Raw genomic sequence first — 24,911 nt, 5'->3', positions numbered from 1 at the left:
AAGAAATTATCGAAAAACTAAGAAAATGTGGGAGCATTTCGCATGCAAACAACTGAGCATTCTCAAAGTCGCACACTAACGCAGCTATCATCAGCAGGCTGTCATACACGCTCACTTCCCTATCCTTATTCAGAGCGGCAATGGCCGAGCTCAATTTCGCTATCAGGAGGAAAGTTTCTCTAACACTTAAAAATTTCTATTTTTTATCACATAAAACTGCAGCCTATTTATATATTACGTTTTTTTGCCAAACATTTTTTTTAATGAAATCCGTACAAGAAAAAGTATGCGGCTGTCGAAAATTGCATTAAAGTAGTCGTAAACGACAATTCGAACCGATCTATAATTAAATTTTTGCGCGGAATTTCTCAAAATTTTCAGTTTTCACTATCTTAGCAATAAAATTTTTCTATATAAAGTAAAATTTACGAATTTTAATTTCTTTCAACTTCGTCGTATTCCACATTCAGATATGAAAAAAACCAATAAGGCACGGAAACAAAAATATAGAAAAACAAAACGAAAGAAATAAAAAGAATATAAAATAAAAAAAATAAATAAAAACGACACGTCTGACACAGGGTAAATGGTGTTCAAACAGGGAACTTTCGTTGCTGGGGGTAGGCCCGAATTAAGGGCAATGGCTCGGCTATCCCTTCCCTGTTCGCAGCAACTTCATATTTCCCGCCTCCCGCTCCAAGCAAGGCCTTTTACTGGTTCGGTTGCTCGTCGTCTATGAGCTTGGCCTTGGTTAACAGGATAACAGGAGATAAAGACAAGAGATAACTGTCAGTCAGTCGGTAACATGGCCTGGAAGAGATCGGATGGAGGCACAGAGCCTGGGCGGTGCTGGGCAATTGGCCGCGAAAAGCTTTGGTCTCCATAAAGAATCTTTCAGGGCAAAAGCCCGGCTACACAAGATATATCTACAAAAAAAAACTTAAGGAATTATTATAAAATCCATTTTAATGGTCACGTTTCCCTTTTATAAAATCTCCATCTAATGTCTTGATAAAGTTATGAATAAAAGGCTCAAATGGGTTTTAAGAGCATATTGTAAACATTTACCAATATTTCTCAGACTTGGTGGTAAAATTTGAAATATTTGCTGAAGCAGTTGGAAATTTACATAAAATTTTTAAATAAATGAATAATTAAAAAGCATGATGTTCGACTTCAAACTTAGACCCGAGGCGCATAGCGCCCTTGACCTTATAAAACTACAATTCTATTATTTTATTGGTTGATATGCTTGTATGAAATGTATGGCAGACGAAATGTTCAATTTTTGTACAAAATGTATGAAAGACGAAATGTGAAATACGAAATGGTAAAATACGAAATGTGCTGAAATACGAAGTTTCCGCAATACGAAATGTGCAATACGAAGATGTAAAATACGAAATGTAAAATACGAGGTTTCCGCGAACCCGAGAGTTCCCATGAGTTTTCCAATTTCCCAGAGGCGGAGAAAATTCTTTCTCTACAAAAGTATCATATTTGACCAGTAAGACTTACAATAAAGTGAGTTTTACTGAAATTCGTTCGCTGGATATGTTGTGGTCCGGAAAGAGTTAAATGAAATTAAACCTTATTATGATAATGATAATAAGGGAAGAGCACCAGCGATCGGCAATGTTCCTCGGATCGTCAAGTTATTGTCATATTATTGCACCAATTAAAATGAACTTTTAAAAATTATTAGCTACTTTTTACTATTTAATTCTCACAAGAATACAGTGCAGACAGTGCATTGGTGTAAATTTAATTTATAAAACCAATTTTCCGTGAGACACCTGATTAAATTCGTGACGATCCGAGGTACAGAGTACACAGTAGCAAATACATCTATTTTTTATTAATTTATTGTAAAATTTTAAAGTTCAAACGCAAGATATAGTTAAATGGATCACTAATATACCGATTAGCATACACAAAAAAAAACAAATAGTATTTTGAGGCTCATATTTTCAACTAAATATCGGGCATGTCTCTTAACATTCCGATCCGGGGTACTCTTCCCTTAATAACAATAAGTTGCGAAGCTAAATAACCTCATTTTCCATCTTTTCCCACTTCGCCCTACTATTTTTTTTTTGAATTCTAATACTGATTTAGTGGAATCACCAAAAGAAAAAAATGTAAAGTTAAAAAATTGAAGCACTGATTCACAGTCAGCTTTTTCTCTATGGAAAATTCTGCAGTAATATTACACTAAAAAATAATTAAAGTTGCAAACGAAAGAACAGGGGTGGAATGATAACTTTTCGATACTATCGAATCGATAGTATCGATAAATATCTGTTAGATTAAGTGAAACTCGACATTTTACGCATTGTTGAACCATTCATTGTGACATTCTTAAAAGAATGAAACTGTTAATAAACATTTATATTAGTTACAGGAAGTGCAGCTATTGTTTAAATTTTTCAGAATCGACAGTCGATAGTGTCGAAAATAAGTTATCATGTCACCCCAGTTTCTGAAAGGGTTCTTTTATATTTTTGTTAATGTAAAAGTGGTCTTCAGTCGTTTATCGTGCTTCCGAATTGTGCAACTGACAGAAATAGAACGACACAAATTTAAAATTGAAGTATTAAAATGACAGAATATTTACTGTCAACTTTGACAGTTTGCCTATTTGCGCCAATTTTCTGCCAAATTAACAGTTTGTCAAGCACAAGTGTTAATACGTAACAGAAATTTTCCAACAATTACTAACCCCCTTAGATTGTGGTGGACCATAGAGAAATTGGTTGGGGTCGAAAATGCCAGAGGATGAAATTAGATTGGAGATTTGATTGTGCGTGCCGAGAAGGGTGATTTTTTTTCTCCTTTTAGAATTTACCAAAAGAACATATATATGTATACCTTTGTGGATGACAGGGAATGTTGAATTGAGAAAAACGCGAAGAGCAATTGGGGAAAAAACAGGCCACAGGAGAGATTTAACGACTTCGAAACCAACATACACGTATATCGCCAATCATAGCAAATTCATCAAACTTCGCTAGAATTTTAAGTATATAAATCTACCGGTCCCTGGGCAGCAAGGTGAGAGATGTGGTCGGGATGTAGTTGAATGGAAAAATCCCCCACGGAGATACTCAGTGCGAGTGAAGATGATGATTCGCCTGGGGATTGAAATAACCGTCCACCAGACTTTTCCAAATGGGGAAAAGTATATGGCATTGGCAAAGAAAAAAATGGGAAAAGATGAAGTGATGGCAAGTTGAGGGAAGAAAATGTCTTCTTTAGCTGGAGACATTTGTCCCCCTCAACAAAAATTGATATTTGCCCTTAAGGCATCCCTGACAATCTTCCTTCCCATACTTTGACACAATTTTTTCCCCCACTTTTTCACGACACTTTTGTATCAGCGTCAGTCAAACTTTTATCCATCCTGTAAGTCTATACCCTTCTTTTTTTTCACCAACATCCCCAGGAATTTCACCCTCAATTCAATCCAAGCACGCACGCACACGATTAAGGATGATTTTGATAAGTGAGAGGTAAGAGGGATATTCTCCAGCTCCACTTCCGGATGGGATAGAAAGAAGAAAAAAAATCCGGATTCCGCACCTCCAGGATAATCCTCGAGAAAATCCCCTTTTAATTGCAGGAAATTGTAAGTGACTTTTCCAAAATGGATAATAAGGCTTCTTCCTCACGAAAACACCACAGCACAGATTCTCTTTTTTGGGTAAACATTCACAAGGATATTTTCACGCAAAGGTTCCATGGGGAAAACTTGAGAAAATTGAAGAAAATACAATAGATTAAGTCTTTATACATTACCACAACTTGATTTTCTGTCTGAGATTCTTCATTTATATAATAGATTTTACTTCTATCTCAACCAAGCTGAAATCACATGAATGTTTTTGAGGTTAGGAATCCTCAAAACAACTTTTCAAAAAGTTTAATGGAATTTCTATACATACATATCAAAACGAGCTTTCCCATATTATAGAAAATGAACTAAAAACAAATTAATTATAGGAATGAACATGGCACGATCACCATTGGTTTGCTTTTTTTTTTAAACCAAATTTGTCCAAACAATACCATGGTCAACCAGTTTGGATTTTTTGGAAAGGCATTGAAATTCTGAACGCGGCTACATCGGTTTTCACCTGTAATGAATCAATTAATTACCGATTCTGAAATAACTTTTTCGGAAATTATCTTTTTACTTGACCTTAAGTTTGTTCCCTAGCTAGAGGTCAAACGGTAAGGGATCTCGACTTCCGGTCTTCGATGACACCACCCCCCCCCCCCGCCCCATTAAATGGACATTATCCCGGACGGTTTTTTTCCTTTTCCCCTATCTCCCCTTAATCTCCTCTAAAACCATGCTTTTTCTTCAAAATTGATCCAAGCTTTATCAATGATTTTCGGATATGCTTTACGGTGCTATCAAACTAGGATTTTCATAATTTAATTTTAAATTCAATTGAGCCAATTGAGCATTATATAAGATTTCTAGGATTTACTTAAAAATTCTCACAGCCAAGACACATTTTGCAAGAAATTTGCTCAATTTTAAATAGTGACGCGAAATTTTTGATTGTGAATGACTCTGGAAAATGTGTGATAGTCATTAAAATGTCTCACAAGTCACTTATCTGTTGTGCAAAAAAACCCCAAGCCAGAAGAAAGGGTTGCAGGCAAGGGGATCATGAAGAGATTCCCATAAAGTCTTTTTGAAAATCTGTATGAAGACATTCCATCTGCGATTTCTTGACACAACAATTTCCTTCGAATTGCTTTAGAGGAACTCAGCAAATTACTCCCGATACTGAAGCTTCACTCGCGTACAAGTTTATCACTAATCTCTGTACTTATTTTTTTAGCCACAAATAATAATTAATTTCGAGTGAATAAATTTAATAATAACAATTTGGTACAAAAGGCTACTTGTTTAACTGCAATAAAAATTGAAAATAATGAGCAATTTTAACATTTTAATTTGCTGAATTAAAATTTAATTGAACAACCACATTTATGCTATTTTAGCATGCTTAAACATGTTTTGGCGGGCCAAGTATTAGTTTATATCAATAAATAAGTGATAATCTATCAGTTCAAATGATTTTTAATGCAAAATAACGCATAGGAACAATTCATCTGAAAATTATATTGAATTTACAAATTGAAACAAATCCTAATGTGATAGCACAGAGAGGAACCCCAGGCGAACATTTCGTCCGAACATACCTATGACCGAAAAATTCGCCATTTTGAATTATTGAAAGTCAAAAGATAATCACTTTGGAGTTCTCAATTTTTAACCGATTTGATTAAATTTGGATTTTTTCGATAGGTATTAAAATTTCAAACCCGGCTGCATCGGAGTGCATCGCTAATGAAAACCTTTTTTTGAAATTCTCAAATGCTTTTGTGATTTATGAATCAATTTGATCTCTAGTAGACCAGTAAACACCAAAAGATCATGCGAAAAACTAATTCACCAAGAGCTCTATCTCGTGAGTTCGAGCATTCTGCAAAGCTGTTACGTTTTGCCATCTCTTTTAAATCAGAATCATGGTAAAACAGCCATATGTAAACGTCAAAGAAATCAAATAAACGATAAAAGGTTAAGTTAAAAGTGGCGTGTTAGGTTATATAACCTGCATGGGAATTCTGTAACACTATGGCAATACCATTTATGACAAATTTCATTCAAATCTCAGAAGATCTTATTCATAAAAGTGATTCTGTAGCCGTGACATTGCTATGAGACATTGTCAGAAGTCATGTATTTGAAATTTGTGGCAATTAAACTGATAAAGAACTTTATAAAACAAGACTGAATTTTCAAAATGTCACTAAGAAAAGAGATTTTGTAACAAAATCAAGAAAGCTAGATTAGCATTGTCGGCCTTCGAACTTCACTGAGTGAGAGAAATCCGAAAAAGTCAAAATAACATTCCGGAAAAGTTTATTTTACCCTGCAGTATTGATCCGAAATCGGTGTAAATATTATACTTTTTAGGTGTAATTAAGGGTTAAATTTACCCTTTTCCATGTTAATTTTACCATTAAAAAGGTGTAAAATTAACATTAAAAAATTTTGATATATTTTTACACTTAAAAAGTGTTAAAATTATGAGGATAAAAAGTTAATCGCACCCCCTTTTTTTCTCAGTGTTATGTGTGACAATGTCAGAAAAATTACATAATTCCCCTACTTGCAGTATTTTTCATATAATTTAGAACTGGGGATCTCAGTGGCGCAATAGGTAAGACCGTTGGGTCTTGGGCGGGTGATATCTCTGACACAACTCTCAAAATTGTGAGTTCGAGTTCCGTCTGGAGCGAGCAACTGAATGTCAGGAAAGACATTTTCACTGTGATAATACGTAATAATATAAATGCACCGCCTCGCCCAAAATACTCTGGGAGCATGGAGGAAGCGTCCACACTGCGGGGAAGGCGCTCCTATAGGCGGTCTACACATGGACTTAGTGGATTCTTTCACCGCGGAATACAACAGGAATATAACATGATTACATTGTAACGCAGTATTCCGATTAATAATAATAATTTAGAACTTTTCCGAAAGAGTAGTGTAGCATGATTATTTTACTCCCAAAATTTCTACATTTCACCTTTTTTCAGCTAATTTCTGACAAATTAGTCACGCTATTAATCGTCAATCCGTTCGACCATCATCAGACCTAGAGGCCAAACGGTTTGAGATAGAGACTTGGGACCTGTAGGGGACCCCCATAATGCGACTCAAGTATCATTAACATGAACTTAATTTTTCTCACACATCTCCCTGTCCTCTTCAAAATCTTCCAAAATAGAAATGCTTTGCCACCTGAATATTCTTTGGCTGAGTTTCTTTATTTAAATTTGTTGAGTAGTATTACTAATGAAATAACCGGAGATGATACTTTAAGATAAAACTAGTTTTTAAAGGGGTGTGATCTACAATTATTTATTGATGTATCTGATGAGGTGAAATACTGAGAACTGTAAACATAAAAAAATAGTAGGCGAAGCTGGGGCACCACCAAACATGGGGTAGAACTAAACACTAAATTTTATTTCTAAACTACTTGGACTATCTCGAGCATTTCTTCAGTGGACAATCATCCCTATAGTGCCTATAAATTCTTATAAGTCTTGACCTGTGAAGGTGAATATCTGATTAAAAATCGCAGTGTTTGGTGCCACCCCGTATTTAGTGGTGCCCCAATTTCCCTCATAAACTTTAAATTTAAAATATTCCTTGCATTTCTATAGGTATCTTTAGTAGGTGGTTGCTGTTAAAATGATTGAATATTGTACGTGTATTGACCTTAATGAGAATGCACAAAAATGTGTTTCAATTTTTGCCTGTTCTCATGCCAAAAAGTTACACAAAACTCTCAATATGTACATATCCCTGAGGACAAGTATATCACATTTCAATGTAGTAAATACTGGTGTTTAAAAACTCTCGATAAATAAACTTTTCAGGTAAATTCTGAAAATTTTACATTTTCCCACCTTACCATTTACCAATTCTGCATTCGAAAACTCTGTGGAAATCATGTAAAAAAAAAGTACCAAACCAAAAAAAATAGATGAGTTTTCTCAATTAAAAAGTAGGGGAAACAAATAACTAAAAAAACGAAAAAACTGCGACGTCTGGATGAATTTTAAATTTAGATTTAAAATTGAAAAACTTTAACAATAAAATGCTAAAGTAACTAATTAGATAAGGTGGAGGAAGGCAGAGGAGGAAAAAGTCTGTAAATGTTCGCTAATCAAATCAGTGTTAAATTTAGCCCTGTGGATGAAAGAAATCCATTGCCAAGGAGATATTAATTAGATGATGGGAAAATGTGTATATATAAAATTTTCTTAAAGTCTACAAAATGTTTGAGGGAAATTCAATTAAATTTGGTGGGAGAAATTTTTTAAGATTCCTACGATAATTAATTGACTGTCTCATCAAGGAATCTCATTAATCTTAAGAATTTTCTTCTCTTTTTTTTAAGGCAAGGTCTTTGCCTGAAACCCAAAAGATTGAGAGATACTTGAAAAGGGAAATCCCACACGACAAATTTTCATGTTTGTGTCTCACTTGAGCAAAGGGATCCATATCTTGAGCACTTTACCATATAAGTTAGGGGGCGCAAAGGACCTCCCTAAAGATTGGGAGCCACTGATAGAATCTCCACTCACGCAGGATAATTCTTAACACCCTTAGGATTCTTCATCATCTTTCAGGGTCGTCTTATGAGGGATGGGGACTGTTTTTGGATGAGAGGAGAAAGATCACGGAGAAAATACAAACACCCCAAGTGAGTCACAATGGTTCAGATGAAAATGGCTAGAGAGTGAAAAAGAGTAACACTGTCATTTATTATAATTTTCCCTCTTCATACGACTTTTCCTAACCTCATCCTCCCCCAAAAAGCACACAAGGGAAAGCCCCAAAAGCAAAAGGAACTCAAATATTGCTCTCCTATGGAGCTCATGTATCTTTCTCACAAAAATTTTTGCTATGTGTGCAAACTTACGCCTCGCATTTCCTTTTGTCTCACCTCCACGCATTTTTTTTTCATTTTTTTTGTGCGTAGTAAAAGATCCTGAATCGAGTGGATACGAGTGGAAAAGTTTACTTTTACCATTTCCATATAGCATTATATTTTCTCGAATAAGATATTTGCCAAGTATAGCTCTCACAATTTTTTTTGTCCCAAACCCTTAGAATAAAAAACAATTGCAAAAGTAAGCCCATAGACAAATACAGGAAATGTCGTACATCTAACCTCAAATTTATGAGAAGTTATGGAGGTTATAAAAGTATTTCATGAAATTTATATGAGCCAAATTCTTTGAATATGTACCAAAAATTTATAACTTATGACTAAAGGTTTTGTTGAAAAAGTCAAATTTTGAATGGGTAAAGTTTTAAGAAAGTAATTAGTTTATAAGTTTAATTTTTACTCTAAAATTACTCTTTTTTTTTTAAATCTGTTGTTGCGAAAATCCTGAAAGCCTAAATCCTGAACTCAAAATCTTAAAAGCCAAAATCGCGAATGATTAAAATCCTTTTAGGACTTTTGGGTCTTTCGAGATTTTGGCGTTCAGGATTTTGGTTCTTACAAGGAGGAGATATTTTAGTGAAAATGTGTACACCACTTCCAGGCACTTCCATAACTTGTATGGAAGAGGCCTTCGCACTTCCAAAACTTAGCAACACTCTCAAAAATGTTGCAATACTTCCAGTACTTCCTGCACTTCTCATATTTAGTAATCAATAATTTACTTAATCTGATGAAAAATATAATTAGAAAAATTCTTAAAAAATCTCAAGAAATTTATTTTTATTTTTAACATTTTGCTTATATTTTGAATTTCTACCGTCAGATATTCTTGCATACTTTCAATATTTTAATATTATATGCATTTTACGAAGGGGTATCAACATATTTTAAATTTTCCTAAGAGACCAGCAAAGCTACTTTTGGAAAATTGAATATCTAAAAAAAATGTATTGCCATTTGTAAATTGAAACTGGGCTGGAAAGTCTGTTAGGGCCTTGACAGACATGAGGATTAGCCGAGAGACGGCTTAGCGTAATTATATTAGAAATAATGGTTAAAGTGCATTTCCATCATTTTCCACTAAGTCACCTCTCGGCTTAAGTCGTAAGTGTGTCTAGGGCATTAGAGTCCAAAAGTACGAGTGCAACAACTAAAGTTCTCCTTATACCTTTCAGTGAAAGAATGTGGCACCCATGTATTGAGCTTTCAAACACATTCAAGATTTTCTAAATAGTGAAATACGATTTAATTATTGTTTTCCAACATTCTAAAAATCTTTTCAATTGTTATTCACAGATTTTCTTCCACTAAGTACTCACAATATTGGCATCAATATTAGAGACTGTTTAAAATGGAATTGATATTTCGAAGAATAAATCCTATTTCTAAATTTTCAAAGCCACTTTTAACAATCCTTAGGGCAAGGACGAGATCTAAATAAACCCCCAATATGTTTCTTTAATGGAAATTCATCACTTAGACCTTTCCAAAATTAGTCTAGCATTAAATATTACAAATGCACCTTTTCGTTCCTCTTTGTAATAGTCCTCAAAAGCACAAATCTACTTTTTTGTCGAATACTTTTGGCATTGAAGAGATGTAATACATTAAAATCTTTCCAGTATATGCAAAAAGGTAAACAAAAAATGGTGGAGGTAACCTATGGGATACCCTTTAACGACATTCGCAAAAAAGTCCCACGAATACTATAAGTTATAAAAAAAATTATATAAAATTGACTGAAAGTCAATTTCAATATCTATGTTATTATTTGCGAGCCACTAAATGAATTTGAAATTCCTCGAAAAATTAAGGAAAATTATTATTTAACTGAGTATTTTCCTCGGAAAAATTGCAACACAATTAAGCCATAATAAATTTGAGTATATTTGCTCCATTTATTCTCATAATCGAACTTAAAAATGTCAACAAACCTTTTCAGTTTGCCGCCCGAATTAAAAATCTCAACTAAAAGTAACGTAGTCTGAAAAATACGAAATTAGACAGAAAAGACTTTATATACGAGTACTCCCACTTCCAGACTTCCAAGCACTTCTTTCTCAACTGTACACTACTTCTGACCCTAATATCTCCCCCTTCGGTTCTTAGGAACTTAGTTTTCAGATTTTTGATCAGGATCCGGGTTAGATATTCAGTTGCAGTTCTTTTTTCGTAAGATCTCATCTCTTCTAAAAACAAAAAATAGTACATTTTACTCCGGCGGCGGGAATTTTGAACCTTTACTTTTCGTAGGCTTTTCTTTAAATTGAAATTTAGGATGGTCCAGAAATCACAAAAATACTTAAGGATGATCTAACGATTATCTTTAAGAACTAGAATTAAAGAAAAACTTATGAAAAATAAAAGTGAAAATGCTGATCATCCCCTGACATCTATACAGGCTTTAGACCCAAGGCTTAGCCATATGGCTTAACTGTTACAATTTCTTATTAGTCAAGATTATTTTGGAAAATTTAACTTATGATTGAATTATTAAGAACAAATGATCCACTAGATTCAGAAATAGCAATAAAAGTGGTTGCCATTTAGGATTCTGTGATCTTCGGGAACTAGGCTAAACCTCTAGTCTGAAGACCGCTTTACGGTACTTACAAAAAAGGTTTTGTGAGAAATAAATCGCATATTAATTGTAAAACACAAACCGACGTAACATAGTTAACGAGGTAGGGATTCCGGAAGTCGTCGAGAAAATACAATTGACTCAGGGAAAATTCATAAACTTTTTCCAGAGCTTTCGGTTCGGTCTCCAAGCCTCCATCAGTGGTCAATGCTGTCAAATGTTCTCTGAGATACGTTCATTAATTGGATCAGGATGTTCACATGGCACGTAGAGGAAATAGAGGCACTTCTTTATAATTTTTTATGATTTCTCCAACACCATTTTTCACAATTTTATCCACTTTTCTTCTTTCTTGGGTTTTTTCGAGGTATCCAGCAACTCCTGGAATGAAGCTCTGGAAAAAGTTGATGAGCTTTCCCTGGGATCGCATTAACTTGTTGGAAGGAAGACTTTGGAAACTCCAAGTAGCTATCTTTTGCCGTTTAACTTCTAAATGCAAAACGGTTGCAGAAGATTGGGCAGTATTCTAGTGAAAATGAACCGTAAAAAATAAATAGGTAGTGAGACATAAATGGCACAGGGATAATTTAAAAAAAAAAGTATGAAGCATTTTATTTTTTACTGATCAAATGTTTTTTTTTCTTACAAAATTTGCTATTCTACTGGTTAAGAATGTTTTATTTTCGTGCAAAACTATCTCAAATACAAGCCTATCCTATTCTTCCTGTAGAATAAAATAACCAATAAAAAAGCAAATATATTTAGATATTAATTAGGAAAGATTTTGAATAGTTTTATTCGTTAAAAAATAAAAAAAAATTGCCCGATGGTGACTTTTATTCGCTTTTTTTTTTCAATTATGACACAAAGGCTACAAAGCGTGTTTGACTAAAATTGTTCTATTTTTTTTTTCAAATTTGAATATTCTCCCATTAAAAATGCAATTATTTCACCAACATTCATTAACATTTTAATCAATAGCAACTGTGGCGTATATTTTCTGGCAAATTGAGATTTTCAGAAAGGGAGAAATTACTCCCAAATGGTTTTTCACAGTCCCCTCGGTAGCTCTGAATTGTACAATATAACACAATATAGAGAAAGTATTTGGAATCCAAAATTCTCTAAAAAGCTGTCCCTCCAGCTGAGGGATTGAACTAATGCAAAATAATGCTTGAAATTTTACAAAAAAAAAGAAAACATCTGAGCAGAGTGTGAGAAAGCAATATTATCTCTTATACTCTTCACCCATAAGGAATATAAATTAAATAGCTCAGGAGGTTTAATTTAATCAGAGAAACACCAGAAAGGTATAAAAATGGGAAGGAATGGTGTGGAAAAAAACTTATCCTCCCGCGCACATGGTTAATTTGGCGGGAAATTTGTTACCTGGCCAATTGCCGCACTCTCGCGTCGGTGGATTATGTAAAACACGGAAATAAATCCGCTCCTAATCTTGGTCAATTATGTAGAGAAAGATTAATAGCTTTAGCTGGTCATAATTAAATTAATCAACCCCACCGTTCCCACGCGGAACCATCTCTCGTCTCTCCCTGTTTTTCACACAATTTCCGCGAATGTCCTCAGCAGGAATCTCAATCTAACATTGAACGGAACAGAGAATCTTGGGAAAATGGTCTGCTCCTCATGAAGCACAGAGGACACATTTAATTTAATATTACCATTATTATACTACAACAGGATGGTGATTGATTGAATTAAGATACTTTTCTCACAGTGAAGATATTTTTCAGCATCTTAATGGGAACAACCCCCTACAAAATGGCCCAACAAAAGACTAACAATTTCCACACGCAGAGAAATTATATTGTTCTTTTGCACGCACAGTATTACTACATCAAGGAGGGCATATCTTCTAGGAATAAATAATTTTGAGCTCACAGTATTTCCAATAAAGTTTTGTTAACTATTCTGTCTTTTTAAACTGCGTCTGAGTAAAAGAAATGCGCAATTTATACAGGGGAAGGCTATCGGGCTTCCCACACTTTATATTTTTTCCATATTCATTTAATAAGTCTGTCCTTTTTTCAAGAAATGCAGATTCATTAAAGGAGTATGGAAAAAATATGAAATGTTCGAAGCCGGAACTGTGCGAAGCCTAAAAGCCTTCCCCTACCTTTTCTCGAATTGAATCTTTTAGTGCTGAAACTCTACCGAAAGAACTATTGATCCATGGACCACTAACAGGTCAAAACCGTTTCCGATCAATTATGATTCGGTTTTATATGAATAGAGGAGATCGGGGCAGAATTAGGCAGCAAAGGACATTTTTCTTTGCTTATAATTTATTTAAAAAAATCTTTAAAGTATATTGAAAAATATTTCAATGTGCAGGGTGCAGGGTGAGTTAATTGACCTGCAGTTATATTTAGATCGCTATAACTTTGAAACCGTTCGGGACAGCATGCTCAAATTTTGCATAAAGTTAATTTATTTTATTGGTCACAAGGGAACAAAAGCATTTATGAATTTTTTGTGATTTTTTTTATCCGTAATGGCACTCAAACATGATGGCGCGATTACTCTATATTTGACCGGAAAGGTTTCAACGATTATCTTTAGGTCCCTTCAAAACCTGAATGGGATGAAATCTTTTGAGTCTTGAATTATAACTCGATACAGGGCTACTGCCAGTATTATAAAACTCTATGGTGGATGTCGAAAAAAATTGCATCATTGTCCACCATCGTTCTTAATGTGAAGAAGCGAATTGAACGAAATTCGCATCACAGCTGTAGGGTAGGCAAACAGTCCCTGAGATGCACATATCGCAAATAATAATGAGACAAATATCCGAAAAAGACCTCTATATGAAGCTTTAAAGATTCCAAAAAGCATAAGATTTTATCGATGTTTAAAGAAAAAAAGTTATGTTCGATTGGGTGAATGAGATGCTTCGCTTGGCCGTTAGAGGCCAATTGCCGAAGATCAGCTGCTTTAATGGCCAAAATTATCCAATTGAGCAATCCGTGAACAAGTGAAATGGTTGTGTCTACCTATGGGAAAGGTCATACTATAATTTCAACATTTGAACATCTACCGGAAGTCAAATACTATCATTTTTTATGGTATGGACTTCCATGATGTCAAATTATCGCTTTCCTTTGGTATTTTTGGACAACGGGGTCAAAATGAATATCAATGTGTATCGGGAAAAATTGTCCTGGAAGAAGCTCTGAGTACACAAAAAAATCGGTTAGAATTAGTGGAGATTCCAATAAGCCTCGGAACCATTACAGAAATCGCGCGTCAAAAAATATTGGCTAAAAAATAACGTTTCGTTATTGATTTCGAGCGCACGTTGGCCTTCACGATCAGCGAATGCAAATTCACTCGAGTTGTCCAAAACAGGCATTTTGTTGGTCAATGTCATGACTAAAAAGTACAGTCTCATCTTCCGGCAGCGTGCGATGCGCTCATTGATTAACACAGGGCTATTATCCATTCCAAAGGTGATTTTATTCAAAATTTTAAATAGAGTCTCAAATGTTGACTATTTTCTGAATTTTTCTTGTTTACGCCAATAATTTTTTTTTTTTTTTCAAATAAAAGAATAGGGCAGACTTGGACAAAAAGTCACAAAATGGATATTTTATTTTTATACAAACTACTCGAACGCCCCAGAAATTTCTAATTAGCGCAGTTTTATAGGAAATTTACCGCTCTACAACTTTGTGAAAGTAATGTTCCTCTATTTTGTAAGGAAATACATTTATCGAGCCGTTTCATAAAACGTAATTTTGTGACCATTCTCAAAAATGCTGGGGCAAATAGTATCAGTCATAGGATGCTATCACATTTTGATTCGCTTTATTACGGGATTCCGTAAATTAAAAAAAATCCTAGAGGACATATTTTCATAGGAAATTTATTCCTCTACATCTTTGTAAAACACCGTTTTCTCTTCGAGAAATGTAAGAAAACGAGAAAAGCGCTTTTCAAGCTATTTTAGAAAAAACACACAAAAGACTGCAAATCGTTTGACCAATGTAAACAACAAGCGGCGAGACATGTAAATGAAGTTTCTTTTCGCCGTGAGACATCAGAAATTGCTTCGGTCTTTGTTACTTTTTGCTCTATACCTTTTGTTACTTTTTACCCCAAGTGGTCGTTCTTAATAAAAAGATTTATTGACAGAAAAATCTTTGAAAAATTATAAAATAAATAGCGGCTTTGTATTCAAAGAATCCAAGTGATTTAGGAAATAATCATCAGTGCATAAATTTTGAATAATAAGTGGGTAGTAATTGATATATTTTTCAAGGAAAATATTTCAAAAATAGGGCTAAAAATTTTAATATATTTTTTGTTTTCTAAATTCCTTGTTCGAATTCTACACCGAGAAAAATTTGGATGGTGTTTTCTACAAATCGTGTCTTTAAATTCTACTATCTCAAAAGATAGTAGAAAATACCATCCTCCATAGAAACTTTCCTTTAGAATCTACCATCTTGACATTTTAAAATTTACTATCATATGGATAGTAAATTCCAACAGCCGGATGGTAAAATCTACTATCCTCATCTTTTACCTTGACCTCTCTTAGATTCTAATATCCGCGAAGTAAATTTTACTGGCCGCATATTAGATGTTAAAATTTAACTGGAAGACAGTAAATTTTAACGGAGGATAGTAATTTGGATTGAAATTACTATCCAAGCCAGTAAAATTTGCCATCCTGCTGTAAGAATGTCATTTTGGAATATCGTGGGTGCCGATGCAACGGTTCCCGATATGCTTTGAATACATTATAGCAATTCGTGGCACAGCTGGAAGATGCTGGACTGTCGTCACAAAGGTCGTGTGTTCAAATCTCGGCGCAGTCGTCAATTTTCACGCACCAAAATGGCTTGAAATACAGAGAATGTCATCCAAGAAGGGCCCCAAGCCCTCAAACAATGGCCAAAAAACAATGAAAATAAGGAAAAATAAATTTTTATGACATTTTTCATTCTAATATCCGGCTAGTAAAATTTACTATCCTGCCAGTAAAATTTACCATCCGGCTAATAAAATCTAATATCCGGGATATTAGAATTTAACATCCGGCTATTAGAATTTACTATCCATGCAATAGATTCTACAATTTTTGACAGTCCAATTTAATATCGCGTTTGCTGGGTGACTTTTTTACTATCCGGCCATTAGAATTTTGTATGGAGGATGGTAAATTTTACCATCCACATTTTTCTCGGTGTAAGAAACATACAACATCGAAGAAGGTCTGTGAAAGCTATCTATTGAAAAAAAATTTAAGCCGCTATCTTCTTTATCTTGGAAGATATTGAATTTTGAAATTTTCGATTTGTGACTTTTTGCCCCAGTCTCTCCTACAGCACTTTCAAAAGTTACAGTTCAATTGACTCGCCCTGTATAGGAAGGGAGTATAGTTAGTTTGTTCAATGTTCTTTCTTAGAAAACCTGTAACACCCCAATGTCTAATTCTACTGTTGTCTATTCTGCTCCGGTGTCCCCTAACTGATTTTTATCTAAAATTTAATTGTATTAGTTCTATGGGATTTTGGGAGATATTTTCAGTGACTCATAAATAGGTTCAAATCGGCCGTGAACCGGAACAATTTTGAATAATCGTCGAACTTGTGAAACTGAGCTTTTTACAATGAATTGAACTTTTAAAGATTGTCAAGCTAGTCTTGAAGTGTATAGCAACTAAGTCACGAGTCCGGGCATTACGCAAAGATGAAACGTTTTTGCACACTCTTTCATATTGAAATTACTTGTTATATTATTCAAAATAGTTCCTTTTTAATACGGATATTCTCTATACGACAAATTTTCCATCATGTTTCATTTAACTTAAATATTCAAGAAAATATTCTTCGGAAAACTTTTCACAACTTATAAAATTTTCATAGTTAAGCTTTTAAAATAATTTGAATTTTTATAATTTATATTTTTCACTTTTAAAAGTGAAGGAAATTAGAAAAAAAAGAATTCATATATTTTAAAGTACAACACTGACTTAATGCATTGTACAAAATTACAACCGTGATTAATTTTGTAGCATTCAATGAGAAGTTTTATTACATCTCTATCAAATAAAATCGTAATTAACTGAATGGCAGACTGTGTAGGGTGTTTATTAAATGGTTTTAGCAATTGAAAAGTACTTTCAAAATAATTTCCCAACATTTCTCACGTCACATTCACCCCCAGATAAGAAAAATCAGAAGCTTATGCAAATGCTCCGTAGTTAATCCAACATAATTACAGCGAACAAACAATTTCACCCCTGAGAGAGTCAAACAAGTTGGGAGCTTAAGTATTAAAGCTTGTGCATTTATCGACTTTTCTCATTCATCATTTGTGCTTGGCGAGAAAAATATTCCAACCACGTTTTCACTGGCTCTCCTATTCATGTACATTTTTCATTATTTCTTTTCTTTGCCTCTATTATTTATGTGTGAAAATCAATAAATAACATCCTTAAATCTTCAAATACTCACCCCGAAACTGGCGGATCAAAATTCACTACACTCGGGGCCTGTGTAAGAAAGTTTCGCCCCAAAAAGGTGGAGACATCCTATGAATAGAAAAAAATATATAATACAAAATAAGATTAGACGTTGCCTTTTATACAATTTTCGCGGTGGAATAATTAATGATTTCGCTAAGAATTCTTATTTAATTAATTCATACACATGGTGTGCACAGTATGGAAACACCCAGAAGTCCTCCATATACCCCCCCCCCCCCCCCCGCATTTATATTTTGCGCCCACCAGTGGTGCACAGAGTAGAAATGGAAAATTGTTGGTGGATGGAGAAAAGTGAGGTAGAGAAAGAGCTTTTCTCGCAATATGATGATATTGTATAAGGTAGAAGGCGAAAGGATGAAAATGGAGCCACTTTTCAATGCGGAAAGTAATAAGTTTCCACCAATAATAAAATATTCATTTACCCACCAATACCCTACCTAGCACCCCAAACCACCATAATAGTGAATGACATATAACCCTTTTTCATACACATGTGAATTTTATGTTAAAAAGCTCTACAACAATTTTCACATACACCACGCCAAATGATGAGGGTAGATTTTCCGGCAGAGCTTTTACACTGATAGAATCAATTCAATTCAGAAAAGGGGCAATCAGGAGAGAAAGGAAACGTACAAGATTTGCATTTTTCGGAAGGATGGAGGAGTGAATACCAGTTGCAAACGTTTTCAACACAATTTGAACACAAAAAAAAAATGTTTAAACTGCATAATTTGCTTCCCAATGGTTTTCAATGGAAAGCTTTTTCACTATCCAAAGACGTTGATACGATATTTCATTGATGCTAAATCTATTTTGTGAATTTAATTGCACAGTTGACATTTTTGGAGCACGCTCCATTGAAAATTGTTTTTTGCATCATGAAAGAAAATTTCCACTTCACTGCGATTAAAGGGAATGGGGCAATTTTAAGCATTCCAACCTTTTAAACCAGCACCCCTACACATTAAAGATTATTAAATGTAAAGTTACTGAAATTCCAAGTAGAGTAGTGAAAATACATTCAGTCAGTGACCCTCTTAATGGTGACCTCAAATAAATAATGGTTTTTTTTTCAATATTCCAGTATTTGAAAATAGCTAGGGGAAAGCGGGCTAGCTTCGGACGACTGAAGCTTCGAATAATTCATTTTTTCAATGTGTTTTAAATTAATTTTGCCGATTATAATATTATATTTTAATAGCTGATCCAATGCCTTAAAATTTACAAAAAATAGCTATGTGTAAAATCCATTAAGAACATAGGAAAAGAATTGAGTTGTCCGAAGCTTGAGTCGTCCGAAGGTAGCGCGTTTTTTCCTATATACAAAATGATTAATAGTTACAGAGCAAAGAAATACAGTAGACTCTCACTCAATCGGCTCTTTTTCAATCGGCCGGGAAATTTTGTTGACAATTTTCACGTTCAATTATGAAGCTAATTTCCTCAAATTCGCTGTAGTTCCTCCTACTTTATCGTGATTTTTTATAATTGAGCGCTTATTGTGGAATTTTCAAAGGCTTTGACGCCCAAATCTATCGATAAACCGGATGACATTTCGCTCCAAATGCCCAATTGAGAGAGAGTCTACTGTATTGCAACGATAATTCGTTGGTTTCTTTTTTTTACACAGTTACTGTTGTAAAGTTACACAAAATGTACTTCAGCGAATTGTGTAATTAAAATTGTGTAACAGGGGGGTGACATTAGCTCTGAAAAATGCGATCAGTTTTAGTGTAAATGTTTTCCTGTTTTCGTACACATTTCACGAGATATCTCCAAAACTACGTAGCTTGCCGATTTAAGGTTTTCGGTTGCCTTTTCGTTATTAAATTGGCTTTTATTTTGTATTAGTATTATTTGCTAAATCATTCTACATTGACAGAAAACATCTAATAAACTCAAAAGTTTTTTCGGCGCGCTAAAAACATATGGGAAACATAGGAAACGTAATGCCCCTGTTGTGTAATATAAACTTAATGTTAGTGGGGTCTCATTGAAAAAGATGAAGGAGTTCATGTATCTCAAGTTTCTGCAGTAATGAGGGAGTTTGGCAAAAGCGTGGTGAGGAAGGCCGATTAGTCATTTGGCAAAATTATCGGTTTTCAAAACTGTGTTAATTCCTATCCTCAAGGATAACTTATGGTCATGAGATTTGAGTAATGACTGAAAAATTAAAATCGCGGGTACAAGCTGCGGAGATAAGGTACCTCCGGGCGTTTAAGGGAATCATGTGCCGAGATAGAGTGAGGAACGAGGGGCAAACAACTGACCAAAATTTCATGTCGTAGAATCAATATTCACAAAATATTCACAGTTTTATATGAGAAGAAGAAAATATTCGAATATTTCACTAAATATTCGAGATTCGCAATATTCAGGAATTATTCGCGATATTCACGATGTTTGTGAAATATTCGCAATATTCACGAAAAATGCCGATATTCGCAATATTCACGTTGGTAGATGTTCTAGACTCGCGAGTTGTTTTCCCCTTGGTGAGGAACGTAGCCGTTCGTGAGGAGCTAAGAATCGAGGAGTGGCTTAATTCGAGTTGAGAGAATTATTCCTCAGAAAAGCTCTGCAACCCGTTGTGAGTATACCTCGACCTCAGGGCAGACCTAGGACATAGTGGCTGAATCTAATTCAGAATCTTGCCTTCGAGGGCCTTGAAATCGAACCCGAACATCTTCCTGAAGTGGCGAAGGATCGACAAGCGTGAGCTGCAGAACTAAATGTCATGGGCCCGCGATTCCATAGGTATAAGCGCACTTGAAAATGACGATGATGATGATGATAAATTTAATGTAATGGCAAACATGTGTAATTAGATGTCAAAAGTACCATCTGATTACACAATTATGTACATTTTGTGTAAAATTTTTATTGATTTTACACAAAATGTGTAAATATCACATAAACGTGCCGCATTAGAGAATGACTTCACAATGGCAATCATGATAAAACGGTCAATATTTTTTTACTGTGTAGATTTTATTAAAATATTATCATTTTATTTACACTAAATGATGTTACTACTCTACTTGCAAAGTAGGATATACAGTGGCGGACAAAATAATAGAATCACTTTGCAAAGCTTATATTTTTTTAACTTTTGTATTTTGTTGATATAATTCTGAAGTAGAAATCTTCAAATTATTAGAATCGTAGAATAAGGGTTGTTTTGACCGCTAGAGGTCTCTATTTTACACAGAATACGTCAATAGTGAAATTCAGTTCGGCCAAAAAAATTGGAAAACTGTCATTTATGGTTTCTAAATATGGCTTTAAACTTATTCGTTTTATAGACCACATTCATAAATTTAAACGAAAGTGGTCATATCGTATTGTTCAAACCAAATTTCACTATTGATATATTCTGTGAAAAAATAGAGACACCTAGCGGCCAAAACAATACTTATTTGACGTGAACTAATTATTTGAACATTTCTATATCAAAATTATTTCAACAAATTTGGAATAAATACAAGAATTTTAAAGATAAAATAGTGGTCTTTGCGGAGTTGATTCTATTATTTTGGCCGCCACTGTATATTAAACTAATAAGCACATTGTCAGTATACATTACATTGATTGTTCTATTACATCGCACTTAAGGATAAGTACGATAAAGACCACAAGATGATTTAGAAAAGAAATTAAGGTTAAGAATAAGGATGGTGAAATAATTCTATCCAGAAACCATGAAATTATTTTGTAGTAATAAAAGGGGTGGAAAAATGTCCCAGATTTACGATATGCTCGAAATCGTGAGATATTTTACCTATTAACAAAGTCCTTTAGAAATCCATCCAACTCATGAGAAAAATCATTGTGTTCATCAATTTGAGCATTACAAGTACACTTGTTTTCCTTTTTTCCCACACCGAGAAAAATGTGGATGGTAAAATTTACCATCCTCCATACAAAATTCTAATGGCCGGATAGTAAAAAAGTCACCCAGCAAACGCGATATTAAATTGGACTGTCAAAAATTGTAGAATCTATTGCATGGATAGTAAATTCTAATAGCCGGATGGTAAATTCTAATATCCCCGGATATTAGATTTTACTATCCGGATGGTAAATTTTACTGGCAGGATAGTAAATTTTACTAGCCGGATATTAGAATGAAAAATGTCGGAAAAATTTATTTTTCCTTATTTTCATTGATTTTTGGCCATTGTTTGAGGGCTTGGGGCCCTTCCTGGATGACATTCTCTGTATTTCAAGCCATTTTGATGCGTGAAAATCTTTTTCCAACATTGACGACTCAGCCGAGATTTGAACACGCGACCTTTGTGATGACAGTCCAGCATCTTCCAGCTGCGCCACGAATTGCTATAATGTATTCAAAGCATATCGGGAACCATTGCATCAGCACCCACGATATTCCAAAATGACATTCTAACAGCAGGATGGCAAATTTTATTGGCTTGGATAGTAATTTCAATCCAAATTACTATCCTCCGTTAAAATTTACTGTCTTCCAGTTAAATTTTAACATAAAATATGCGGCCAGTAAAATTTACTTCCCGGATATTAGAATCTAAGAGAGGTCAATGTAAAATCTAAAGGAGGATAGTAGATTTTACTATCCGGCTGTTAGAATTTACTATCCATAGGATAGTAAATTTTAAAATGTCAAGATGGTAGATTCTAAAGGAAAGTTTCTATGGAGGATGGTATTTTCTACTATCTTTTGAGGCAGTAGAATTTAAAGACACGATTTGTAGAAAATACCATCTAAATTTTTCTCGGTGCATGGAGCTTTTTCACGTTCACCGATTTACAAAAGATTTGGATTGATTTATAAAATTACTTAAAACATCTAAGAGTAATAGAGAAAGGCTTTCAGGCTTCGCAAATACTTTGACTTCAGCCACTTCAAATCTTTTCCATGTTTCTTCAATTTGTGTCAAATAATGGGGGGGGGTCCACGAAGATACAAAGTCGCTAACTCTAAGGGTTTGGTCTCAAGGCCTGGCGATTGCCTGACGGATAGATAAATCAGATGGAATAAACAGATCACATAGAAAACATCGTGATTTCAGTAACCCTGAAACTTTAGATTTTCAAAATTCTTCCAAAAAGTAACCCCTTGTGAAGAGTTCATAATTCGAAATAGAGGAATTATGCTCAGTCAGTGGAATTTGAGCTGTGAGAAGTCCACCTTCAAGAGTATTGATACTAATTGGTCAATTTAATTTAATAAATTTTCCCTAGAATAATTTTCTAAAGACTTCCAAGCACTTCCTTCAAACATTTTTACCCGACTAAATATAGGGAAAAGCGCTGACGTCTCCAGAAACAGTTTTCTCATCATTAGCAGACCCATTGAGCGAAAATTCTCGAGATGAGAAAGTTTTTGGAGTAATTTGCTAATAAAATACCTGACAAAATAATTGATGTATTGAGGAAAATTTCCAATTCCCCAGCTGAATAGCAAAATCCCAACTCAATACAGCAGAAAGCTCTTTGGACCATTTTCTTCAAGCATTCACCCCAATTCAATGCTATCGTTGAAGAAATTGCGCTTTTGACCACTATATGTACTCGTCTACTTTCACACGAATTTCAACTTAAATATTAAATCCCACTCTGAATCAATAAGTTTACTTTCCAAGATATACATTCCTTTCGTCCATTTTTTTTTACCTCATTCACCCATCCAATTCCTCCTCAATTTCCCCATATTACACTTTTCGATGATGCAAACGGAAGAATGATAGATTCATTCGCAGTGTTATTTATCGTTGTAGCTTCAGTGATATATGGTAGATTTTTGTGTGAGGGAATTTTACCTCAATCCTCAAATTCATCCTCATTCCACTTCACCATGGATTCCCCATTCCAACCATTGCTGCTCCTTATTTATATGGATAGCTCCCCACGCTGAATTTCACGTGTCTCTCTATATGTGGTTCAAGTGGACACTGGCATGCATAAAAATGAACTTGTTATGCCAGTCATATTGTCTTGAGTACATGACTTCAACGGTCCCTAGTGGTAAATTTGGCAAAGTATAATGTTCAGTAAAACTGAGTCCATAAAGACTATCCATTTATGGTGCACTCAAACTTAACCAAAATTGAGTTCCAAAATTTATAAATGCAGTATATATTAGTACGCTAGTTCTTATTTATTAAGCGTGTTGATGTTCTTTTGACACAAAATTTAAGCCTCGTGCTGGAAGGATCAGTCAGTCCCCGGGGACTGTCCAGGAGCACCGATTTAGTTCCGATTAAAGCACTAAATATGCGTGGACGTTCCTTCCTTGCTCCCCTTGTACGCTAGTAAAAATAAAAAGTTTACAGGGAATCCATCCAAAAGAACCATGTTCCAAAAGGATGCTTTTTATCAACACTTTTGAAAAGTAATCCTTCGTAAAGTATCACTTTAGTGATTCCAGTAAACGACCCTATACAGTAACGCTTTGAGAGCTGAGAGCTTCCATATTTCGATCATTTGAAACAAGTCATCTTTTAAATCTATACTTCGGGAGAAAAAACCATACAGAACCCCTAGACAATTCCCCGAAGAGCCCCCTTTGTGGTACAGTGCCATATCACCTACACGACAGGGAAAATATCTGAGTCAAAGGTTCCAGATTAAATCCTCCGGATTTATTCTTGAATGGTTTTTAAGCGCTTAACGAAAATCTACAAGCGAAGAATTCTTGCTCAGAATTTTACGCGAATCCAGTAGGGGAATTCTATAATAGCATGACAATGTCATATGACAAATTTCCATGGTAAATTCTGGAGTAGGACAACAGTAAAGCCAAAGCCCAGTGAGAGCATCTAATGGCCATTGTAAGCAGTTCCGTGAAGCTCTCACTAACCGATATAAGTTATATTTTTAATAATATCTTCTGAATTTACCACATAAAAATTTTTAAATTTGACGTATGACATTGTGATACTGTTACAGAATTCCCCTGTGGGAGTCTTGCTTAGCAGAAACGAAAGTAAACCTAAGTGATAAAATTGATTAAAAAAACGATCCCTGAATTTTTTTTAAATAAAACAAATATTAGGGTAATCCTTTGAAAGTGTTAAAATGTGAAACCTATATATCATAACATATTTGATCAAACTGTAAATGGACAAAATAAATCTTTTGAAAAGATAAATCCTGCGAGTAAAAACAATTCACTCAAGAAGCAAAATAGCTGCCTTACAGAACCGAGTGAGCCTTAACACAAGTAGATTTTGATTCTCCAATAGTGTCTTGGATAAAAGGTAAACGGAACTTC

At 34.5% G+C, this 24,911-nt stretch overlaps 1 protein-coding gene across 1 annotated transcript in view; it reads right to left on the bottom strand.

The window, feature by feature from the left end:
* Positions 1 to 24,911, bottom strand: part of LOC129802670 (uncharacterized) — a 154,314-nt gene that overhangs the window by 75,176 nt on the left and 54,227 nt on the right. The window contains exon 2 of the mRNA XM_055848665.1: positions 17,622 to 17,698. The gene's annotated coding sequence lies outside the window, so the exon portion shown is untranslated. The remainder of the gene's footprint in view (positions 1 to 17,621; positions 17,699 to 24,911) is intronic.

This window comes from Phlebotomus papatasi, chromosome 2 (assembly GCF_024763615.1).
Source record: "Phlebotomus papatasi isolate M1 chromosome 2, Ppap_2.1, whole genome shotgun sequence".
Classification (NCBI taxonomy): Eukaryota; Metazoa; Arthropoda; class Insecta; order Diptera; family Psychodidae; genus Phlebotomus; species Phlebotomus papatasi.
Note: the sequence above shows the minus strand (reverse complement) of the source record. Positions and strands in the feature narration are given on the sequence as shown.